General features: G+C 45.1%; 1 long non-coding RNA gene across 7 annotated transcripts in view; it reads left to right on the top strand.

Moving 5' to 3' along the window:
• The window catches only part of LOC129458509 (uncharacterized), a 77,354-nt gene that overhangs the window by 35,858 nt on the left and 17,588 nt on the right, over positions 1–23,908 (top strand). For 3 of the 7 annotated variants that reach the window (XR_010114575.1, XR_010114574.1, XR_010114570.1), the window contains exons 3-4: positions 11,260–11,330; positions 15,352–15,490. This is a non-coding gene — a long non-coding RNA (uncharacterized lncRNA). Of the gene's footprint in view, positions 1–11,259; positions 11,331–15,351; positions 15,491–16,611; positions 16,780–23,908 lie in introns of all 7 variants that reach the window. The other 4 variants (XR_010114576.1, XR_010114573.1, XR_010114571.1 and 1 more) reach the window with 2 other exon arrangements.

Below are 23,908 nucleotides of genomic sequence, written 5' to 3'. Positions count from 1 at the left end.
ACTTAGCATAATGTCTTTAAGGGACATGTAGGTTGTAGCATGTATCAGTACCTCATTCCTTTTTATGACTGAGTAATATTCCATGGTCTGTATATACTATGGCTTATTTATACAGTCATGGACATTTGGGTTATTTCCACCTTTTGGCTACTTGAATCAAGTTGCTATGAGCATTCATGAACAAGTGTTTGTTTGAGTGGCTTGTTTTGTTTCAATTATTTGGAGGGTGTGTACCTCAGAGTAGCATTGCTGGTTCGTTGGTAATTCTATTAAGTTTTTGAGGAAATATATTTTTTATTTGATCCTCACAGCATATCCATGAGGTAGAAAGGACAGATATTAGAGAGAATGCATATTAAGCATCCAGCTCATCACCTAGCACATAATATGTGCTCAATAAATTAAAAATTGTTACTATTGTCAGATGCAGAAACTGAGACTAAGAATGGAAGTGACTTGCTCAAGCACACTCTAAGTAGCAGGTATCAGAACTAAATGGAAAGCTTCCAATTCCTAGCCCATAAGGCCAGTCTTCTTGGAACTCAGGCCATAGTTTTTTTTTTTTTTTTTTTCCCAGAAAGCAGCCCTAGTAGTATGAATTTCCCCATGGGCTTAGTGATCTAACCCACTCTGGCTTAAGGAAAACAGACAGGACAACTGAGCAGAGATAGCCCTTCCATCCAGTCCTGTAATGATCTTGCCTTTTTCCAGTGCCTTGGCTGCTGCAGGCCTGCCAGCAGATAGAGACAGGCATTGATTGTAACCGACAGCTGTTGAGCTGTTACTTCTCCCAGCTCCTGTCCTCCCTCCAGAGCCCCTCACTTTCCTGCCTTGCGGGTGCATCTGCAGAAGTAGCTGCATTGAGTCTCTGCTGTGGCAGCCCGGGGCGGTGTGAGCTGGAGGCTTCCCACTACAAAAGGATCCTTCTGTTTGTCTCTCTTCATCTGGGAACCTGCCGAGCATCTCATGTCTGCATCAGTGTTGCCACAGGGACTTGACCTGTTGCCCTTGCTTCAGAGGGCAGGATCTGCAGCCCAGAGGCGTTAAGTGACTTTCCAGAAGTCAGGCAAGGGAATGATGGCTCAATTTCCTGGCTGGAGTCTTCTGACTAGCCCCTGTTTTCTTACTTTTCCCTGTTCCTGCCCTATCTATCCTCTGATACTGACAGCAGGGCATGCAGACTCCTGGCGAAGAGAGGGATCACAAACTCAGACAGGAAGGCGCGACAAGAAGCCATGTGGCTTGTGCCTGCCTCTAGGCAAGATTAGGCCAAACTCCTGTGGGTCTTGCTTACTCCTGCTGGTATAGCAGAGATGTCTCTGGTAGGAGGAAGGGAGGGGGATGTGGTGGACAGGCTATTCTCAGGGACTTGATAATTATTGCTTTGTTTCCTTAACCATCCATGATCCCAGCCCTGGGGTCTACCTTCTGATCTCCTCTTCTCCCTCCCTTCTTGTTCAAAGTCTATGGTTTTACTGCTTAAAAAAAAAAAATGTGTCAGCCACTCCCAGCTTTTACAATTCTGAAAGTGTCAAGACCAGTGAAGAGTTGTGTGTTGTGTTTTGTTTTGACGTCTCTAAAGGAAGTGATGGGGAAGAGCCCTAGAGAGGCTTAGCTTCAGGAAAATCCTGAGCCTTAGAGGAAGGAGCGCAGAGGGTTCCCCCAGTACATGTACAGGCTTCCATCTTTTTACTGCTGCCCCAATGACTCTTAGTGACACAGAGGTTGAAATGGGTGTGGTCCAATCACTGGCCTGGCATGGGGCAGTGGTTACCCTGGGGAGGAGGAAATGGAGAGTGATTGCCAGGGGGCACCTGGAAGGCAGGCAGTATTCTATTCCTTGACCTAGATGGTGTTTATGTGGGTTGTGCTGCTTTGCTTGAGCTATACATTTGTGTTTGTACATTGCTATATGTGTGTTATTACACTTCACAATAAAAAATTTAAAGAAAAAGAACTTTGGCTTAAGAGTCAGAATATTTGGGTTCAGTCTTGGCTCTTCCACTTATTTGTCATGGTATCACAGGATCATCACCTTAATCTCCCTGATCCTCAATTTTCACATGTATAAAATGAGATCAAAAAGCCTTAAAACTCTGACCATGTGCGGTGGCTTATGCCTGTAATCCTAGTGCTTTGGGAGGCTGAAGTGGGAGGCTCTCTTGAGCTCAGGAGTTCAAGGCTGCAGGGAGGTATGATGACGCCACTACACTCCAGCCTGGGTGACAGAGCAAGACTCTGTCTCTAAAAAACAAACAAAAGAATGGTTCACATGTGAAATATGATGTTATTTTATGGAGAGCCAGATAAAGTTGGGGATCAGCAGGAGGGTAAAGGCTGCTGATGGGAATGGGGCCAGCCACAGAAAGGTCAGCAGTGGTGCTTCAGGTCTGGGGGAGAACGTTAGTGTTCGTTTCCTAGAGCTGCTGGAACAAATTACCACAAACCAGGTAGTTTAAAGCAAAAATCTATTTTCTCACTGTTCCAGAGGCTAGAAGTCTGAAATCAAGATATGGGCAGGGCCACTTTCTCTAAACCTCCAGAGAGGAATCCTTTCTTGCTTCTTCCTAGCATCCAGTGGCTCCCAACAATCCTTAGCATTCCTGATTCTGTGGCTGCATCACTCCAGCCTCTGCCTCTGTCTTCGCATAGCCTTTTTTGTGTATCTTTGTACCCAAACCTGCCTCTTTTTTCTTTATAGACACCACACTCTAATCCAGTATGACTTCATCTTAACTTGATTGCATCTGCAAAGACCCTATTTCCAATTATGGTCACATTCATAGGGGGCTAGGACTTCAGCCTATCTTTCTGGGGCACACAATTCAACTTACTACCATGATGTTCTATGTAGCGCGACAGAAAATCCAGACTCAGACTCCACTTGTACCATTTTGTGGCCTTGCATACTGGCTTCTCAACTTAAAGGAGAAAGGAAGTAGGTAATTAAGCTTTGTTAAGTGACTGCAATGTGATGGAAGGGTATTGTGAAGTTGGTGGTATCTTTCTATTTTACAGATAAGGAGATTGATCTGGGAAGGGGCACAAAGGCTACCCAAGTATACGGCTGGTAAGAATGGTTTCCTGGAACATGAGTGGTGATGGGTTTGAGTCCATCTGGATTTCAAGTTTGATATAGTAAAAGCCTTATGATTTCATAAAATACCAGAGGGTTGATTCCTGGTCCGCAAGTGAATCAGAAGATCGGAGATTAAATAAATAAACTGTAGTTGAAACCAGAAACCAAGACTTGTACTGGCCTTGGGGAAATGATTTAGACTGCTAGAACCCTGAGACAGGGTGCACGACTATGTCATTCCCTCTGGGCAGTGGTCAGTGCAGCACAGATCCCTGCTCTGGACATGTAATGTGGACCTTGAAGGACAGGGCAGATTCAAATCTCTGCTCTATCTGCAACGGAAGTGGTCCACAGCTGCAACCCTACAGTGCCTTGACCCAGATTGGGCATGAATAGGTTCCCATCTTGAATAGTCTGTGGGTCGTCAGCCTGTCCATCTGTCCTCTACAGTCTGAGAGACCCCTAGAGACTCCGTCTGCTGGGCATGAAGCACAGCCCACCTCCCAGGCACTGTCTGAATGTAAGCACTGTGCTAGGGATGCAGAGGAGGAATGGGTTTTCCCACTCTGAGGAATTGGCTCTGTATCTGGGGTACATTCCCTCTTCTGAACACTCTGGCCAGCCCCTTCTCAGGGGCCTAGCTCTCCAGCAGGTAAGGATTGGTCTTCTTTTGCCCCAGCCATTTTGTGGGGCCATAGCTGCAGCTGCCAACAGTTCTGGTCACAGCTCCAGGTGCAGGGGAAAGGAAAAAAGCGGTGGTGTTTGCTCATTTAACAGCTTTGAATAGAGCCTTTCAGAAGGGCCTTTGCTTGGCTGGCTCTCTGGCGGCCAACAGAAACTGCTGCCAGGTATATCAACAGCCTTGGAGAAGTTGTCTATTCCAGCCTTTTCCTTTCAACAGGCCAGTCACCTAGAGAAGATTAAAGATGCCCCAGGGTTTGCTCCCTTCCATTTGGGCTGCACTGGATGGGGCCACGGGACCACAGCTGGAGTCAGACTTCTACAGGGTCCCTTGGATCAATGGCTCCCAAACTTGCAACCACCGAGGGCAACGGGTTCTCAGGCTGGAATTGCATCAGAATCACCTGAGGAGTTGTTAGTACATTTCTAATAAGTTCTCAGGTGTGGCTGCTGCTGGGGTTCACACTTTAAGGACTATTGATCCAGGGAGTTATAAACACAGAGTCTCAGGCCCCTATCCAGGAGATTCTTGGTTTGAATTGGATGGGGCCTAGGAATCTATATGTTACCAAGCTTGCAGGTGATTCTGAAACACAAGGTTTAAGAAACCAGTGCCTTTGATCTGCATTAAGTCAGTGTGTCCCAAACATAAACTCAGGGCGTAGTCAGGGGGTGGGCTTTGGGCCCATTTAGGGCAAGGGTAGTTATGTACATATAGACATCTCTGTACTTAGCAGCAAGCAGCAGGAAAGAAGTGTGAAATGAGAGTTTATTGCTGAGTGAAAACTGGGATTGCCCCTAAGGTGGATGGAGATTATGTGCTTTGCTTTTTTAGTAGGTGAGAAATCAGATGTAGCTGGGGGTTCTGGTTACACTCTGGGACTTTGCTCAGCCTATCAGGGGATTATTTCCCCAACTTTGGACCAAAAGTCAAATAAGAGTCCTGTACATTCTTCGATCCTCAAAATTTCCCTCTTCCTAAAATGGATAGAGTAATGCAAGTCTTTGAGATTGGAAGGAAAAATGAATTTAAGTCATAATTAGCATCTTTGAGCTTCTTGCCATATTTGGGGCATAGCCTGGTGAAATGGAGCAAGGCGCGGGGGTGGGGGCAGGGAAAATGAGGGCAGTCCTTGCTAGAGGTCCCAGCTGTAGGGCCTGGGAGGGGTCCAAATGGAAAAAGCAGAGATGGCAAATAGGATTCAGTTCCCATGCTGGGTGTAATAGATTGGTAGTGGCTGTCTGGAGCTCTGTGTCAAGGGGGATTTTAAGTCTTGCTTTAGCAGAAAAAAAATAGGAAAGAGTGATGTGATCGGTTAAGGATGGCTACCATGGAAGTCTAATTGGGATTTTCTGTCCCTGGGCAAGAGCAGGAGGGCCAGGAGATGAAACAGCTTCCAGAAATGGGTTCAATGGATGGAGCCTTCACTATAAGGCTGGTGGAGAAGTCTAGGTCCTTATGGGATAAGGAACTGGGGCTCAAGAGCAAAACAGAAAAAAGCCAGTTATCAGGCCTGGGGCCTGAAGTCAGAGGGGCATGAACAGCTAAGGGATGTGATGCACAGTCCCAGAGCACTGGGCTCGAGCACCTTCAATCCCACCTGCACAGGACCAGAATGGAGATGCAAGGACTGTGCTGTGGCCCCTGGTCACCTGGAATGGTGACCAGGCAAGGCTGCCTGCTGTGGCAGCCTATTCTGACTCATTCTGGAAAGAACACAGATTGGGTTCCTTGGGGCTCCAGAGTCCTGTTGGCAATGCTGACCTCTCCACCCTAACCTCTTCTATCCAGCCTCTGCTGAGGGACTGGCCAGGCCTGGACAAGTCATTTGGGAAGTGTCTGCAATCAGAAGAAAAAGAAAATAGCAAGGACCTGGGAGATCCATTAACTTTTCCACCCTGTGTCCTGACACCTGATTTTCCACTAGGGAAATTCATAGGATGCCTCTGCCTCCTTGACCTCTGTGGCCCTGGCTGGGCCTCCTGACTTTGTTGCTTCATCTCATCCTTCAGAAGATGACCTTGCATCAACTCAGGCAAAGCTTAACACCCAGGATTTCCCATCCCACCCTCCAATGTCCTGTCCCTTGTGCAATCCCAGTTTCTGCTACAAGCCTGTGTACATTCCTATCTGAGGACAGAAGAGGTCGTGATGGGCTCACAATTAAGTTCCTGGAGCGCCAGAGTGGAGCCAATTAGTATGCAAGGCCTAAACAAATCTTATGCAGCAGGCTGGGGTTGACGATCTGGTCTTAGGGTTTTTGGGCTCTGAGCAGGACTGGCTAGGGAGAGGAAGCGAGAAGGAGGCAGCTTCTTTCACCCTCCCACTCCCCTTAAATAACAGGACTATGGAAAGCAGCCTTTGACTGGTGCCCACGACGTACAAATCAACCCCGTAGGAGCATTTCATCTTCCCAGGCTGGCTCTCAGAGAAGCCTTTTATTTCTTCCCCAGGGTCCCAGGGCCTTTGTCATTTTTCCTCTTCTGCTCACTGTGCAACCACCATTCTTTCCCAGTACCAGTGAGAAGTGGCCTTTCCAGGTCCTTCTCCCTGGCTCCTCCACCTTCCAAACCACAAGTACACAGGGTCCATTTAATGATGTCTCTATGTAGAAATAGACAAGAGAATAGGGAGTGTCCTCAGAGAACTTATAAACCCTTTGTACCAGGAGGAAAAGAGAAAGCAGGGCAGTGACTGACCTATAGTGACATGAGAGTCCAGTGATGCCTCCAGGTCTTACTGTTCTTGGGGGTACATCTGTTCCTCCTAACAAGATTGTACATTCTTTGTGAGCAGGAACTATGTCCACACATCTTCAAAGATCCATAAGGTCTTGTAGTGTCTGGCACATAGTATGTGCTCAATAAATGTTTCGTTCCCTCATTCATTTTTTCCCATAAGATTTATTGAGTGCCTCTATGTGCCAAGCATGGGGACTACAATGACAAACAGGGCTGCGGAGCCCTGATTTCAAGGAACAATGACTAGAGGAAGATGCAAACACCTATAATTGCAAAAGAAGCTAAAAAGTCATGATAGACTCTGTTAGGGTGGAGAGATCTAAGGCTTCCCAGGGAGACTTGAAGGGTCAGTAGGACCTTGTCAGGTGTTAATGAAGAGAAATAATTATGGCAGACAAAGGGAACAGACTTTGCCATTCCTGGGAAGCATGGAGGCACCCACAGGATGCTATTACTTAAGTGACCAGACTGAAATGCAAATGATAGAGGCCTTTCTTTCTCATAATCTCTTCTCTGAATCCCTTCATTATCCTCCTCTTAGTGTGGAGGGGATTGGTGGTAGGTGGGAAAGATGGAGCTCAGCTATCCTATCCTCCTCTCAGTTCTTCTTTAGACCACCTCTCCCTTTTCAACTCTCACACCTATTAAGAGAGGAGAAAGGATGATAGCATGGCATAATGGTTAAGAGCAGAGACTTTGGAGTAAGACTTTCTGAGATCAAATTAGGCTTTGCTACTTACTAGCTATGTGATCTTAGAACACTCTCGCTGTGCCTCTGTTTCCTAATCTGTATAATGAAGACAACAGCAGAACCTACTTCATAAGGTTACCGTGAGAAGGAAATAATCCGTGTACAGCACATAGGGAATAGCACCTGCACATCAGAAATGGTTAGTAAGTGCTAGCAATCTTTACTACTCCCATTTCAATTGATAATGTTACAGAATTATGATACCTTGGATTCTCTCTGGAGCATCTCTTATTTCAGACTCTATAGAACTGGCTCCTGAAGCCAGTAGTTCTCAAACTTTGGTGTGCATCTGGATTCCCTGTGGTGCCACTGAGGCAGCCAAGGAGACTCTGCCTCTGGAGATTCGCATTCAGTGGTTCTGCGTAGGGGCCCAGGAGTCTGTAATTTTAACAGTCTCTCCAGGTCTTTCTCATTAACTCCAAGGACTGCAATGTCGGGCCATTTGTTTCCCTTTCAGATTTAGGGACTTGAAGATCTTGCCCTGTCTCTCCTGTCCCTCAGGGCTGGATTAATTGAAGGACTTTGTTACCTCAGAGAAGCACACCTGGGACAGGGATGTGCATGTATTTGCATCTTGTTAGCCATCAGGAAGGGATGTGGACAATCTGATATAATGGAGATGGGGTCAGTGCCAATGATGAAGATCCCCATAGGGGTGTGAGTAGGGGGGCAGGCACAAACGCACACATGTGCTTGACACCGCAACTCAGCTTCCAGCGCTCTAGCTACAGTGGAACTGAGGGAGGGCAGGGTGTAGAGCAGGGACCTCCGGGCCAAATTTCTTTGTCACTTTGGGAACACCTGCACCACCTTCTGGCCCAAGGCTTTGGCTGCCGTCTTTGCCCTCAGCCTCTGCCACAGGTCCACAGTCTTCCTTGTTCACCCCAGCAGGTCGCTTCCTGCATCATGCCGTCCACTGCACTGCTTCACGTCTCCTGGGCCACAGGGCTGTTTTTGTAGGCCTTTCATAATCCGCTCCTTCTCTCCAATTAGCCTTATACAAGTCAGTCCTGCTCTGCAAGTTGCTGAGGTTAACTAGAACACAGAGACTGGCCCAGAGGGGTTAAAGTTGTGAAATGAAAAGGAGGGTGTATCATCCTGGGAGCACTGAAAGGAAGTGATATAAAAGTGACAGGGACAGGTGCGGTGGCTGATGCCTGTAATCCCAGCACTTTGGGAGACCAAAGTGTGTGGATCACAAGGTCAGGAGTTGGAGACCAGCCTGGCCAACATGGTGAAACCTCGTCTCTACTAAAAATACAAAAAATTAGCCAGATGTTGTGGCGCATGCCTGTAATCCCAGCTACTTGGGAAGCTGAGGCAGGAGAATCGCTTGAACCCAGGAGGCAGAGGTTGCAGTGAGCTGAGATCCCAGCTACTGGGGAGGCTGAGGCAGGAGAATCCCTTGAACCCAGGAGGGGGAGGTTGTAATGAGCTGAGATTGCACCACTGCACTCCAGCCTGGGCAATAGAGCAAGACTCTGTCTCGAGGAAAAAAAAAAAATGATGAGCTGCTGGGCTTTGGGAGGCCAAGGCAGGTGGATCACCTGAGGTCAGGAGTTCGGGATCAGCCTGGCCAACATGGTGAAACCCCATCTCTACTAAAAATACAAAAAATAGCCAGGCGTGGTGGCTGGTGCCTGTAATCCCAGCTACTCGAGAGGCTGAGGCAGAAGAATCGCTTGAATCTGGGAGGTGGAGGTTGTGGTGAGCCAAGATTACGACATTGCACTCCAGCCTGGGTGACAAAATGAAGACTCCGTCTCAAAAAAAAAAGTGATGGGCCTCTGGGCTGATGGCCCCAACCATTGGGATCACACAGCCGCTGGGGAAATAAACCCCCAAAATGCTGTTTGTGCAAGATGGCCAAAAAATGGTACCCTTGCCACCACACCCACTCTGCATCAGTCGATCCTGGCACTCAAGACCCAGGGAGGCTGCAAATGCTTCCCAATGGAGTGCCTGAGGGAGCCACCACCATGTTTGGGGACTGATGTGAAGGTAACACTTAGTGGGCATCCCTGTCTAGAAAAATAAGTGAAGCAGCTGAGCTTCACCACATAGTAAAAAACCAGCTCTAACAGATATCTGGTGAAGATATCTTCACCACAGGCAAAATAGGAAAGTAAGAAAGGGGCAGGGATGAGCAGAGACTGGCTCCTCTTCTTCCTGGGAACACAGCTACCCTACATTTCCCAGCCTCCCTTGTGGCCATTTGACTGGGCTCCAGCCAGTGGAATGTGAGGAGAAGCCACGGGCCTCTTCCAGGCCTGGTGCATAAGTCTCCCCCAAACAGTCCTTTGCGATTTTCCCCTCCCACTTTGGGAGCCAGTGGATGAAAAGGGTGGAACCATAGAAAGAAGGAACCCAGATACAGATCACTGTTCAGAGGAGAGCTGCCTGCCAGTCAGGAAGACCCATTTTGGACTTTATGTGAGCAAAAAATTCCTTCCTTCCTTCCTTCCTTCCTTCCTTCCTTCCTTCCTTCCTTCTTTCCTTTCTTCCTTCCTTCCTTCCTTCCTTCCTTCCTTCCTTCCTTCCTTCCTTCCTTCTTTCTTTCCTTCCTTCCTTCTTTCTTTTCTCTCCTTCCTTCCTTTCTCTCTCTCTTTCCCTTCCTTCCTTCCTTCCTTCCTTCCTTCCTTCCTTCCTTCCTTCCTTCCTTCCTTTCTCCTTCCCTTCTCCTTCCTTCCTTTCTTCCTTCCTTCCTTCCTTCCTTCCTCCTTTCCTCCTTTCCTCCCTTCCTCCCTTCCTTCCTTCGACTCACTATGTTGCCTAGGCTGGTCTCAAATTCCTGGGCTCGAGAGATCCTCCCACCTCAGCCTCCCAAAGTGCTGGGAGTACAGGCGTGAACCACCATGCCTGGCCAAAAACTAGATTACTATCATATTTGATCCATAGAGAGTTTTAGGTTTATTATAGCAGTTAGTGTTAACTAATACAAGGTGGAAGCGTAGGACTTGCAGAGGCCCATGGCTGAGAGACCTTGATTAAGGTTGGAGGGGGAACAATATGGCAGTCTTAGACCCCAGGAGGAAAGTCCTCTCTTGTCCTGGGGTCCAGGAAAAAGAAGAGGACTGGGGGCAGAGTGGAGGCATAGGCCATCCCAGAGTGGGGTGGAGAAAGGGAAGAAGGAAAGGGGACCCCTGGGGAGGCTGAGGCACAGACTCTAGGAGGGACTCTGCAGCTCTTCTACTGGCGCCTCCGGTCTCCTGAATGCCAACACTGCTGACCACTCTCCTTCTTCCTCTTCAAAACCTCTCCACTTTGGCCCCCATTTCCCTTCTGTATTTCCTCCCATTTTCTGCCAGTGGTAAGGAGGGCCTTACCACTTTTTTGGAGTAAGGTCAGAGAAGACCTTCAAGAAATGCCAGCTCACAGAGAGAAATAACATAAACTGGTTCAAATGTTAGCTGCAGAGAGGCAGCTGCCTTTCATATTTGTACCACAAAGGTTAAGTAAATCAATCACCCTTCAGGGTTAGTTCTCAGGGGAGGGAAAGGAGGAGGAATTTGTGATCTGAGGCCAGCAGTCTTAGCTGAGAGTCTGGTGCATTTCAAGGGAGAGAAAACCTTTAGTTAAAAGATATCTTAGTGCTAATCCAAAGGGAAATTGAGTCAAGTGAACTGCAAAGTAATTTCTGACCTTGGGACAAAGGGAAGGTAAAACGACGCCAGCCCCCAGGCCTGAAGGGAACACTTCGTTGATTAATGCTGTGCCTGCAGGCTCTGTTCACTCTAATAAAATGATATTTAAAGGTGCAGTGTTTACCAAGCTGTGGTCTCTAAGGGAGCACAAAAGATTTCTAGAAAGGGTTCCAGGGCCTTCATAGTATGCTCTGTGCTTGCTCCCACCACCCCTCTTGTCTGTAGACTGTCACTGGAGTACAGTGACAGTCTGCAGTGCTGTTTTGACTCCTCAGAGCCTTTTATGAAGGAGAACTTCCAAAGGATTAGACCCTGGAGCTCCCTTAAATATAAGCCAATGAAAATGGCATTTTTTTTCCTAGAAATTCTCTGACCTTAAAAGGAATAGTGGAGGCAGGAAGAAACAGAGGAAGCAAGAAGAATTTCCTGGAAGGTAATTATTGTACTATAAGCATACTTCAGAGATATTGCAGGTTCCATTCCAGACCACTGAAACAGTGAATATCTCAATCAAGTGAATCACATGAATTTTTTGGTTCCCTAGTGCATATAAAAATTATGTCTATACCATACTATGGTCTATTAAGTGTGCAATAGCATTATGTCTAAAAAACATTGCACTTACCTTAATTTAAAAATGCTTTATTGATAAAAATGCTAATGAACATCTGAGCCTTCAGCAAGTCATAACCTTTTTGCAAGTGGAGGGTCTTGACTCATGTTGATGGCTGCTGACTGATCAGTGTGGTGGTCGCTGAAGACTGAAGTGGCTGTGGGGATTTCTTAAAATAAGATGACAATGAAGTTTGCCACATTGATTGACTCTTCCTTTCATGAAAGATTTATCTCTATCATGTGATGCGGTTTGATAGCATTTTACCCAGAGTGGAACTTGTTTCGAAATTGAAATCAATCTTCAAACTCTGCCACTGCTTTATCAACTATGTTTATGTAATATTCTAAATCTTTTGTTGTCACTTCAACAATGTTCATAGCATCTTCACCAGGAGTAGATTTTATCTTAAGAAGCCACTTTCTTTGCTCATCCAGAAGATGCAGCTCCTCATCATGAGATTTCAGCAGTTCAGTCCCATCTTCAGGCTCTATTTCTAGTTCTCTTTAGTTCTCTTGCTATTTCCACGACATCTACAATGACTTCCCCAACTGAAGTCTTGAAGTAATCCACCCTCAAAGTAATCCATGAGGGTGGGAATAAACTTCTTCCAAATTCCTATTAATGTTGATATTTTGACCTTGATTATTCTTAATGGCATCTAGAAAGGTGAATCCCTTCCAAAAGATTTTTAACTTACTTTTCCAGATTCATCAGAGGAATCATTATCTATGGCAGCTATAGCCTTACAAAATGTATTTCTTACATCATAAGACTTGAAAGTTGAAATTATTCCTTAATCCATGGGCTGCAGAATAGATGTGTTAGCCGGCATGAAAACATCCATCTCCTTGTGCATCTCCATCAGAGCTCTTGGGTGGCCAGGTTTATTGTCAACAAGCAGTAATATTTTGAAAGGAATCTTTTTTTCTGAATAGTATGTCTCAATGGTGGACTTAAAATAGTTCGTAAACCATATTGGAAACAGATGCATTGTCGTCCAGGCTTTGTTGCCCTATTTATAGAGCATAGGCAGAGTATATAGGGTCTCACTCTGCTGCCCAGGCTGGAGTGCAGTGGCAAAATCATAGCTCCTTACAGCCTTGAACTCTTGGTCCCAAGAAATCTTCCTGCTTTAGCCTCCAAAATGGCTGCAACTACAGGTACACATCATCACACCTGGCTGTTTTTTTTTAATTTGTAGAGATGGGGTCTCACTCTGTTGCCCAGGCTGGTCTTGAACTCCTGGGCTCAAGTGATTCTCCCATCTCAGCTTCTCAAAGAGCTGGGATTACACGCATGAGTCACTTCTCCTAGCCGCATAATTCCTTAGAGTTTTCAAAATGGTAAATGAGCATTGGCTGCAACTTAAAGCCACCAGCTGCATTAGCCCCTAACATGAGAGTCAGCCTATCCTCTGAAACTTTGAAGCCAGGCATTGACTTCTCCTCTCTAACTATGAAAGTCTTAGATGGCATCTTCTTCTTTAAAGAACAAGCCCATTTTATCTACATTGAAAAGCTATTGTTTAGTGTAGTCACCTTTGTAAGTTATCTTAGCTAGATCTTCTAGATAACTTGCTGCAGTGTCTACATCAGCATTTGCTGCTGCACCTTGTACTTTTATATTATGGAGATGACTTCTTTCCTTAAACCGAATGAATCAACCTCTGCTAGCTTCAAACTTTTCTTTTGCAGCTTCCTGACCTCTCTCAGCCTTCTTCTATGGGGTTGAAGAGAGTTAGGGCCTTGCTCCGAATTACGATTTGGCTCAAGGGAGTATTGTGGTTGGTTTGCTCTATCCAGACCACAAAAACTTTCTATCAGGAGTAAGGCTGTTTTCTTTCTTATCATTCATGTGTTCACTGGAATAGCACTTTTAATTTTCTTCAAGAACTTTTCCTTTGCATTCAAAACTTGGCTGTCTGGCACAAGAGGCCTAGCTTTCAGCCTATCTCAGCTTTGGACATACCTTCCTCACTAAGCTTAACAGTTTCTAGCTTTTCATGTAAAGTGAGAGACATGACTCTTTCACTTGAACACTTAGAGGCTATCGTAAGGTTATTAATTGGCTTAATTTCAATGTTGTGTGTCTTAGGGAATAGGGAGGCCCAAGGAGAAGAGAGATGGGGGAAAGCTGGTGGGAGCAGTCAGAACACACACATTTATCAATTGAGTTTGCCATCTTACATGGGTGCAGTTCATGACACCACAAAACAATTACAGTAGTAGCATCAGAGATCACTGATCACAGGTCACCGTAACGGGCATAATAATAATAAAAATGTTTGAAATAATGTGAGAATTACCAAGATGTGACACAGAGACAGGAAGTGGGCACATGCTGTTGGAAAAATGGCACCAACAGATTTGTTTGACACAGGATTGTCACCAACCTTCAAGTTTTTTAAAAAGTCACATCTGCAAAGTGCAGTAAAGGAAAGTACAATAAAATGAGGTATGACGGACTATAAAACTTCAAATCTAAAACTATCTGAGAACTGGTAGCAACAGTATAACGTAGAGGAAAAATCATGAGTTCTGGAATCCTGGAGTTATGAATATATCTTTATTTCACCCTCTTTTAGGAAGAACAGATTTTTCTAGGTACACAATTTCAGGTTGAGAGGTTTGTTTTTTCTTTCTCTTAATATGGTTCCACTTCCTTCGAGTTTCCATTATTACTATTGGGGATTATATGATAAATCTATGCCATTATTTTGCAGGTGATTTCTCTTTTATGTCTCACTAGTTATAAGATCTCTTTGACTCTATTATTTTTCAATTTTTCTGAAATGTGTCTAGTAATGAATTTAGTTTTGTTTATTCTGCTTGGTATATGTTGTATCCTCTATCTATGGACTCATGTTTCTCTTCTGAGAAATTCTCCTCAAATACTCACTGTCTTCTCTCCTTCTGGAATTCTGATTAGATGTTTATTCAATTTCTCATTCTATCCTCCATTATTGCTTCATGCCTTTACATATTCTAACTGTTAGTCCTAATAATTTCTTCAGATTTCTCTTCTGGTTTACCAATTTTCTCTTCAGCTATATTTAATCTTCTACTTAAACTCTTTATTGTGTTTTAAAATTCAAAAATTATTTCATCATTTACTAGCTTTGTGGCCTTGGACAAGTGTCTCCAACTCTGTGTGCTCTTTTTCTCACCTGTGGAATAGGATAATAATTATCCTTATATGATTGTGGTGGAAGTTAAATAAGTTGATACACACAAAGCTGGTGATCCATGCTATTATAACAAATGCCCAATAAACGTAAGATTCTTACACATTCCAGAGGTTGGCCAGGCACAGTGGCTCACACCTGTAATCTCAGTACTTTGGGAGGCTGAGGCAGGTGGATCACTTGAGGTCAGGAGTTCAAGACCACCCTGGCCAACATGACAAAACCCCATCTCTACTAAAAATACAAAAATTAGCTGGGCATGATGGTGCACGCCTGTAGTCCCAACTACTTGGGCGGCTGCGGTGGGAGAATCGCTTGAACCCAGGAGGTAGAGATTGCAGTGAGCCGAGATTGCGCCACTGCACTCCAGCCTGGGTGACAGAGTGAGACTCTGTCTCAAAAAACAAACAAACAAACAAACAAAAACTTCCAGAGGTCATTCTGATGATTGTATGAACCTCCATGATTCTGATTCTAATTCATCTCAGATAACTAGGAGTCTTCTCTTAGAATCATCTGGAACAGACTTCACAAACACTTCAGAAAGCCTTTATCATATCTCACACCCATAAAGAAGTAGACGTTTTCTGTTGGTTCTAACCCCATTATGCTACAACAGGATCTCATGTCTTTGTGTCTTCTTACCCTCAAAAGGAAGATGACCACGGCCCCTCTGTTCCCTCGCCTGTGTGCCAAATGGATCCACAGCTAGAGACAAGCTCTTTCCCTTTGAACGGTGGGAAGCAGGCCAAGATGTTTTAAAGACAGATGGCATCAGCTGCAGAGAAGCAAGGTTAGGCTTGATTCATCTAAACCTGTCCCCTTCAGAGCCCTCTCCCACACCCTTCCCCTGACAACTGAGTGATAAATTTCTGTCCCTGGATGAAGTCAACAATCCTTATCATGACAGAAAACTGCAAATATTTGGTATTTTTCCATTACACACAGGGCTTAAGAGAACATAGGGAATCTCAAAACAGAAATGTGTTTGGGGGTGTGTGTATGTGCGTGTGTGTGTTCAATCCTTTCTTCAAAATATTTCAGCTCCTCTATTTTTAGAAGATGATGACATTCTCCTAGCATTTCAACCAGGTTTTCAGAAGTCACGAGGCTCAGTCCTGCATGCACACAATCATATCTGCCTACACAAAGACACAGAGAAACATACATAGCTACTCACACATAATTCCATACACGTTTAAACACCCAGGCATCTAGAAAATGACATTCACATATGCCCGCCTACACACATACATGTATACCCACATCTGCATTCATAACAGTCCACACCCTAACACATACATACACATACACACCACACTCTAACACATAATGTGAATAAATAGAAACTAGTAAATAGAGCGATTTCTGCAGTGCCCCTGGCATATACTAACATGAAGTGCATGTGCAAAGTACATCTGCGTGTGGTTAATTCACCATCAGATTTTAGGGTAGTAAAGGCAATCACCCATTTTCAGGGCATATCAGAAATCTAGCTGAATTCCTAAACCTGCTAGGTTCCCCATCTCCTTCTTCTGTCCTTGGCCCTCAAGTGAAATGACCTAACTTCAAATGGACTCAGGGGCTTGGGGGTTATTCCAGCTCAGAACAGGAGATCCTTGAACATGGGCCCTTGAAAGGGCCCCTGGAGGCTAGGCAATGTCTACTATGAAAAAAGAGAAATAAATAGCTCGACCATTGGAAACAAGTGTCCAGAAAGCTGCAAGTTTATCCTGTACTAGAGCCAATGAACAACCAGGTGCTGATCACATCCCCAGGGAGGCGGGGAGGGCAATGCAGGCACAGATGGGGTCCTGTTGTAGGAGAGACACCAGAGGGCAGGAAGTGAGGAAAATCTGAATCCATAAGCTTTCTCTTTATGCAAACCAGACTCATAAGTTTTCTTTATTTCAGCTGGAACTCAGAGCACAGCTGCCTTATTTACTTACCTACTGGCTGCATTTCTGAGAACCAGTTTTTTTCCTGTTCAAAGGAAGCCAGGCAGAGTTGGGAAAATATTTTCCTAGCCAGCTCCTTAGCACCACTGTCTGAGGGAAACCATCTGGCCAAGATGCCCTTCAAGTGAGTAAATGCAGTATTGCCCTCTCCCTGCACAGGGGAGGGGGCATGCACCAGACAGGGAAAATGGCAGGCTCCTGGGATGGGCTGAAGCTGTGGTTCTTCAACTGACCCTCCTGGGCCCCTGGAGTCCAGTGATGTGCTGGTAAAGGTTTAACAATCAGCTCTCTGGGAGGTAGGGGTGGGGCATTGCCTTGCAGTGTTTGCTGATTTCCATGGCCTGTTTGGAACTACCAAAGTGAAGTCACTGAGTGTGGGGTTAGGAGGCGATGCCCAGGAGTACCCCATTTCATAGTATTTCTACCACGTAGACGTAGTAGGGGATATGTAACCTCAAGAGTGAAGATACTAATCAATACAGTAAAATAGTTAGCAAGTGATGAGTTTTGAGTACTTATTACCTTTATTTTTAATGTAATATAATTTTAAGTTTATATAATTTATTTTCAAATGACATATGCCTCTAACAACTGGCTCTCAGAGTTCTGGAAAATTTCACTGTCAGTTCAAGGCAGGATGGGCTGGCTCCAGAGCACTGCTGTTGGAGTCCCTCTTTGACTTAGAGTCAGAGAATAAATATGCCAGTGTTAAAATCACTCTCTTTAGAAGCCCAGGGCATATCATGGGAGATTTAGTGAGCTCTATTTCCTTAAGGAGATTTTGTCTTCAGAAGGCAGAATAGACACCTGCTTGGGAAAGAACAGAGTTTGAAAAACACCATGTATGGTTTTTTTCTTTTTTTTTTTTGGTTCTACCCACCATGTGTACTTGACCAAGACAGCACAGCACACAAGTCGCAGGTTCTGCCTTGCCTGGGCAGCTCCTGACTGTGTAGCTTCAGCTTATAGAGTCAAAACAACTTGGCAACATCTAGCTTTATTCCTCTGGGACCCTTGTGCTCTAAGGATAGTTCTCTGGCTGCAGTTCCCTGGCATTTTCCGGGTCTCAAGCTCTAGCCTCTTTACCAGTTTAGCCGGATGGTTCTAGTGGGTCTGTGGCCATAAGGTTTTCCATTATTTCCTACACCCTGTCTAGAGGAGTTGGGATATTTCTCATCTTCCAGAACTCTCTCATGGGAAAAATTCTTACATGAGAGAGAGAACATTTTACCCAACTGGAGTCAGGGAAAGTTACACATCTGTCCTGACCTCTGAGCTTCTGAAAAATCACTGAGCTTTATCAAAAGCACACAGGTCCAGAAGTGGAAATTTATAAGACAAAAGAAAACAGGAAATGAAAGTTGGAGGGGAAAGCCTCTTAGTGTTGTTGCAATGCCAAGAACTGGGGGAGGGTTTGCGGCTCTAGTAGTTTGCTGAAGGATGAACAGGACACGCCAGGGACCAGAGGGTAAGAACAACAGATAATCAGAAATGAAGAGGTCAATGGGTGGGAAAGTAGGAGTGAATGGTGTTGATAGATTTGTTTCTCCCATTTTAGGGTTGTTCTGTAATGGCTGCCTATAGTCACAATCACGCCCACAATTCTTCCTACTCATTAAGACCTTTGCTACCCTAGCCCTGAAATTTTCCTTCATCCCCTTCTGTCTTCACTTCCTTCCTAACCCAGTATAGATTCTATGGCCCTTCATAACCACCCCTTTGGGCATGTCCTGGTCTTCCTCCAACATACTTTCCCAGCAAAACCGTAACCTTATGTAGATCCAGCTCTCTGCTCATTCTATACCATTCCAAGAAAGCAAACGTGGCCAGAGGAAAACCGCAACCGTGTGGACTGATTCTACCCTGAATACAAGATGATGCATCTCTAATGAGGCTCAGAACTGCCTGGTACACTTCCCTAGTCAATCCACACCCTCAGTCCCCGGCTACAGTGGACCAACAGCCCTTACTCCTATTGAGGCAGCTGCCCCACCCCCACCCCCACTTAAACATTGGATCGATCCCATCTCCTGTCTACTTAGGACCTTTGGTCCTGCTGATATCCCCTCTCCCTGTTGAAACATCAGTTATTTCCTTTCTACTGAATCAAAACTCCAAATTTCTTATGACATTTAAACTTCTCCTCTCTCTCAGCCTTTGTCTGCATCAGGCCAGCAGCTGCAGTGGGAAATAATGGATGGTGATGAACTTGGTCTGTTTCCCTGCTGTGTACATCTCCTCCTCCTCCCCTTCTCACTAGGCTGCCTCTTGTCCTCTGGGGCTGCTGCTCTGGGAGAGGGAGGAGAGGCAAGGAGCAGGAAAGGTCTTGCTTGGCTGGTACTGTTGTAGGATAGTACAGAATTTTCTGGCCTTGGCCGGTGTTTGAAGCTGACTTTCTTCTCTTGGGTCTTACATAGGTTTCTTACACAGGGGTTGGGCTCCTCTGCTGGCAGCTTCCTTGATACTGGCCCTGCCTTTCCTCCAGCTCTCCATTCATCACCCCTGCCTTAGCGCCTAGACATCCTTTAGTCCACACCATAGACTTTTATTGGGACCCCATTGTTCCTCCAGGCAGGCTATATGAACGACATCCCCAGGCCACCATCCCTTGCTGGCCTCTCATCAGCATTTTGGTCCTACTGTCATGGGATTATGGCTACTTCCCAACACAGCAGTCTTTACTTGGCTATGCCCAGGCAGATAACCAGCCACAGGTTCTTGCCTTCATTATCTTTGCAGGCGTGGGTCCAGCTCCAGTCGCTTATTTCTATTATGGTCGCCAAGTGGTTCCTTAAAGCCCCAATCACTTGTTTTCATGTGAAGGGCAGGCTTCTTCCTCACAACATTTCTCCATCTTTCTCCAAGGAAATCAAGTTCTGTCTCTCTCCACCTACTTCCCACTTTCCATCTCAATCTTTAACACCCGTAAGTGCTTGATGTGCTCAGGGTTGTAAAGTGGGTTCTTCGATATCTCAGTTGTGTGTCCTTTGTAGATGGTTTAGCCCTCACTCTGGAATGTGGGCTCATTTTGCACCTATCACTTTGTGCCAAGCCTTTGGGCTCTCCTTCAAAACTGAGGAAGAAAGAGTTGTGTATTAGCATCTTGTTTCACACATCCATATCCACCCATGGCTATCTCCACAACCCCCAAATTTGGTTGGCTTCTTCACCAAATACTTCTCTCTAGGAATGCTCCTCCAGCACCCCTGACTCACTGAGCCCAGGCTGGAGTGCAGTGGCGTGATCTCAGCTCACTGCAACCTCTGCCTCCCGGGTTCAAGCCATTGTCCTGCCTCAGCCTCCTGAGTAGCTGGAATTACAGGTGTGCACCACCACACCTGACTAATTTTTGTATTTTTAGTAGAGATGGGGTTTCACCATGTTGGCCTGGCTTGTCTTGAACTCCTGACCTCACATGATCCACCTGCCTCGGCCTCCTAAGTGCTGGAATTACAAGTGTGAGACACTGCCCCCGGTTCTCTTCCTGACTTTAAAGTTTTCACTGTAATTTTATTTTTTTCTCTTCCTCTGTTTCTTTTAATTAATATTTTATTTTATGATTTGTTTGTGTAATAGCCAGCATGAAGGGTGGGTGCAGGGATGATGGCAGGAGGAAGAGGCCACACTGCACAGCGGAATGACAGACCCCTCCCTGCTGTCCTCCTGCGCTGCCCTGCAGTCCCACTCAGAGCTTTCTGCAGTAGGCAGTCGTCTTGCTTGGGGGCAGCCAGCATCTTTTGAGCATGCTCTCTGCCATCTTTGGTGTAAGGGTTTTACTCTTCATATTTGTCATCTTGGTGTTATAAAATCCAGAATGCTGTTCCTCTAGGTATCATGTCCATGTTCTGGAAGGTAGAGGAAGGGATGGAGTCTGTGTCAGAAAAGCACAAGCTTCCCCCGTAAATTCCCAGCACTCTTCTGCTTGTGTTTCATTCATGTGCGTGCATCCCTAGCTCTAAGGGAGTCTAGGAAAGTGAGAATAATAGAAAACTCCCTAACTTTGTCAAAGCCTTCCATTTTGTTTTTTTTTTGAGATAATCTCAAGTTTATAGTGAAGTTGCAAGTATAGTACAAAAACCTTTATTCCCCCTGAAGTGCTGAGAGTAAGTCGCTAACCAATGCCCCAGCACTCCTGAAAAATTCAATGTGTATGTCCTACAAACAGTGGATTTGTTTGTAGGACATGCTGCATGCTGCATAGCTGCAATACAACCATGGGAATCAGGAAATTAACACTGGTATAGTATTGCCTGTTAATCCCCAGAGCCCATTCCTGTTTTGCCATTTGTCCCAAGGATGTCCTTTATAGCAAAAGTATCCAGTTTGGAATTCTGTGTAGAATTTGGTTGCCATGTCTCTTTCGTCTCTTATGTCTGGAACAGTTCCTCAGTCTTTCCTTGACACTTTTAGATTAGAGGCCAGTTATTTTATACAATAGATGTCCCTTGGTGTGAGTTTGTTTGTTTTCTTGTGATTAGATTCAGGTTTTGCCTCATTGGAAAGAAGATCACAGGAGTGATCTGGGTTCCCACTGCATCCTAGCAAGTGGAGCTCAATTCCAGTTTGTCCCATTACTGAAGATGTTTGCTTTGATTACTTAAACTGGTGTCTGCTGGGCTTCTCACTGTGACATTTTCCTTTTCCCTTTGTAACTAAAAAGAATCTTGCAGGGCAGTACTTCAAAACTATTCAAATATCCCACTTCTCATCAACCATGGAATTTACTCATTTATTTATTTAGGTTAGTTGAGACCAGGGGTCAGCTGTTTTGTGTAAAGGATCAGATAATAAATATTTTAGGTTTTGTGGTCCAGGGGGCAAAATCAAGGATAGTATGTAGGTACTTTTACAACAAGAAATAAGAAAATTTTGCAAAATTGTCATTGATGAAATTAAAACTGTAATAATTATTGAGTAAATTTGTTTAATGCAGGTCTACTAATAAGAGACGAATTCTTTCATGAGGGTAAGATTTGACTTAATTTGGGTTCAAAGTGAGTGTTCCCTATTATCAAATTGATTGTAAATGTTCCCCTATAAAAACCATTCTTGGCCAGGTGCAGTGGCTCACGCCTGTAATCCCAGCACTTTGGGAAGCCAAGACGGGGCGGATTGCTTGAGCTCAGGAGTTCAAGACCAGCCTGGCCAACATGGTGAAACCTTGTCTCTACTAAAAATACAAAAATTAGCCGGGCATGGTGGCACGTGCCTGTAGTCCCAGCTACTCAGGAGGCTGAGGCAGGAGAATCGCTTGAACCCAGGAGGTGGAGGCTGCAGTGAGCCGAGATTACACCACTGCACTCCAGCCTGGTGACAGAGCAAGATACCATCTCAAAAAAAAAAAAAAATGGGGGCGGGGGGGAATTAGCCAGGCATGTTGGTGCACACCTGTAATCCCAGCTATTGGGGAGGCTGAGGCAGGAGAATTGCTTGAACCTGGGAGGCAGAGGTTGCAGTGAGATGGCGCCATTGCACTCCAGCCTGGGCAACAAGAGTGAAACTCCATTTCAAAAAAAAAAAAGAAAAAAGAAAAGAAAATAAAAAATGCTTTCTTCTTCAATCTATTCCCCCTGTAAGTAACCAATTTCCCATCTCTGTTGCTGCCCCTGTGCCATGTTGATGGCCTCCTCATCTGGCTTGGCCTCTGATATCCTCCACTGGGCCACCCTTGTATGTGGACATCTTGTCTCCCCGTGCAGGCTCTATAAAAGGTGCAAGCCACCCTTTTACATCCATGTAGATGCCTCAGCATCTCACACCCCATGACAATCTACTCTTCCCTGTGTGAATGGCCCTGCCCTGCTCAGGCTCTGACTCCCCATCACAAGCCATCCCTCTCTGTGGATGCCAACTCTCTTCTGCCTTACCTAATGGCTTCGGGAAGGGGAAGGCTACTTTTTTTTTTTTTTTCTGAGGCAGAGTCTAGCTCTGTCACCCAGGCTGGAGTGCAGTGGTGCAATCTCGACTCACTGCAACCTCCGCCTCCTGAGTTCAAGCGATTCTCCTGCCTCAGCCTCCCGAGTAGCTGGGACTACAGGTGCCCGTCACTAAACCTGGCTAATTCTTTTTTTGTATTTTTAGTAGAGACGGGGTTTCACCATGTTAGCCAGGATAGTCTCGATCTCCTGGCCTTGTGATCTGCCCACCTTGGCCCCCCCAAAGTGCTGGAATTACAGGCATGAGCCACCGTGCCTGGCCAGGGAAAGGCTACTTTTAAAAATCTTTTTAATTTAGCTGGGAGTGGTGGCTCATGCCTGTAATCCCAGCACTCTGGGAGGCCGAGGTGGACAGATCACGAGGTCAGGAGTTCGAGACCAGCCTAGCCAGCATGGTGAAACCCTGTCTCTACTAAAAATACAAAAAATTAGCCAGGCATGGTGGCGCCTGCCTGTAGTCCCAGCTACTCGGGAGGCCGAGGCAGAAGAATTGCTTGAACCCAGCAGGCGGAGGTTGCAGTGAGCCAAGATCGCGTCAATGCCCTCCAGCCTGGGTGACAGAGCGAGACTCCATCTCAAAAAAATATATATATATATTTTGAAGTAGTTACTCAGATTTTTTTTTAAGAAATAATAATTGCTAGTGCTCTTGGTTCTTACTACATACTAGGCATTGTAGACACTTTAAACTGAGCTTGTGTAATCTTCACAGCCTCTGTAGGAAGTTGTGTAATTATAATCTCTATTCATAGGTGTGGAAATTGAGGCACAGAGAAGTTTAGTGACTTGTCCAAGGTCACACAGCTCATGAGTGATGGAACCAGGACTTGGATTCTTTTTGAGCTTTATCCATATTTCAATGTATAGCTTTAGTTTATTCTTTTACATTGCTGTACAGTATAATATTGTATGAATATACCTCAATGTAATTATATTCTTATTGGCGAACTTTTAGTTTTACAATTTTTCACTATTAAAAGCATTTGAAATAAACTTTTTTTGTCTCTTTATGCAGCTGTATGATTTTCTTTAAAATATGTATCTAACAGAAGAATAAGCTATGTGCATCTTCAACTTTATTAGATAGAGCCAAATTTCTCTTCCAAAATGATTTTACCAGTTTACATTCCAACCAGGGGTGAATGAGTTCATATTTTTTCACTTTCTTCCCAGTGTTCAGTACTGTCAGACTTTTAAAACTTTTCAGTATGATGGGTATACTCATTAATTTTCTGAATTACATGCCCCTGATTAATGGTAAAGTTAAGAATCTTTTTGCAAATATACAGGATTTGGGGTTTTCTCTTTTGTGAATTA

Source organism: Symphalangus syndactylus, chromosome 19 (assembly GCF_028878055.3).
Source record: "Symphalangus syndactylus isolate Jambi chromosome 19, NHGRI_mSymSyn1-v2.1_pri, whole genome shotgun sequence".
NCBI classification, from domain to species: domain Eukaryota; kingdom Metazoa; phylum Chordata; class Mammalia; order Primates; family Hylobatidae; genus Symphalangus; species Symphalangus syndactylus.
The sequence above is the reverse complement of the archived record's forward strand: the minus strand, read 5'-3'. Positions and strand labels throughout refer to the sequence as shown.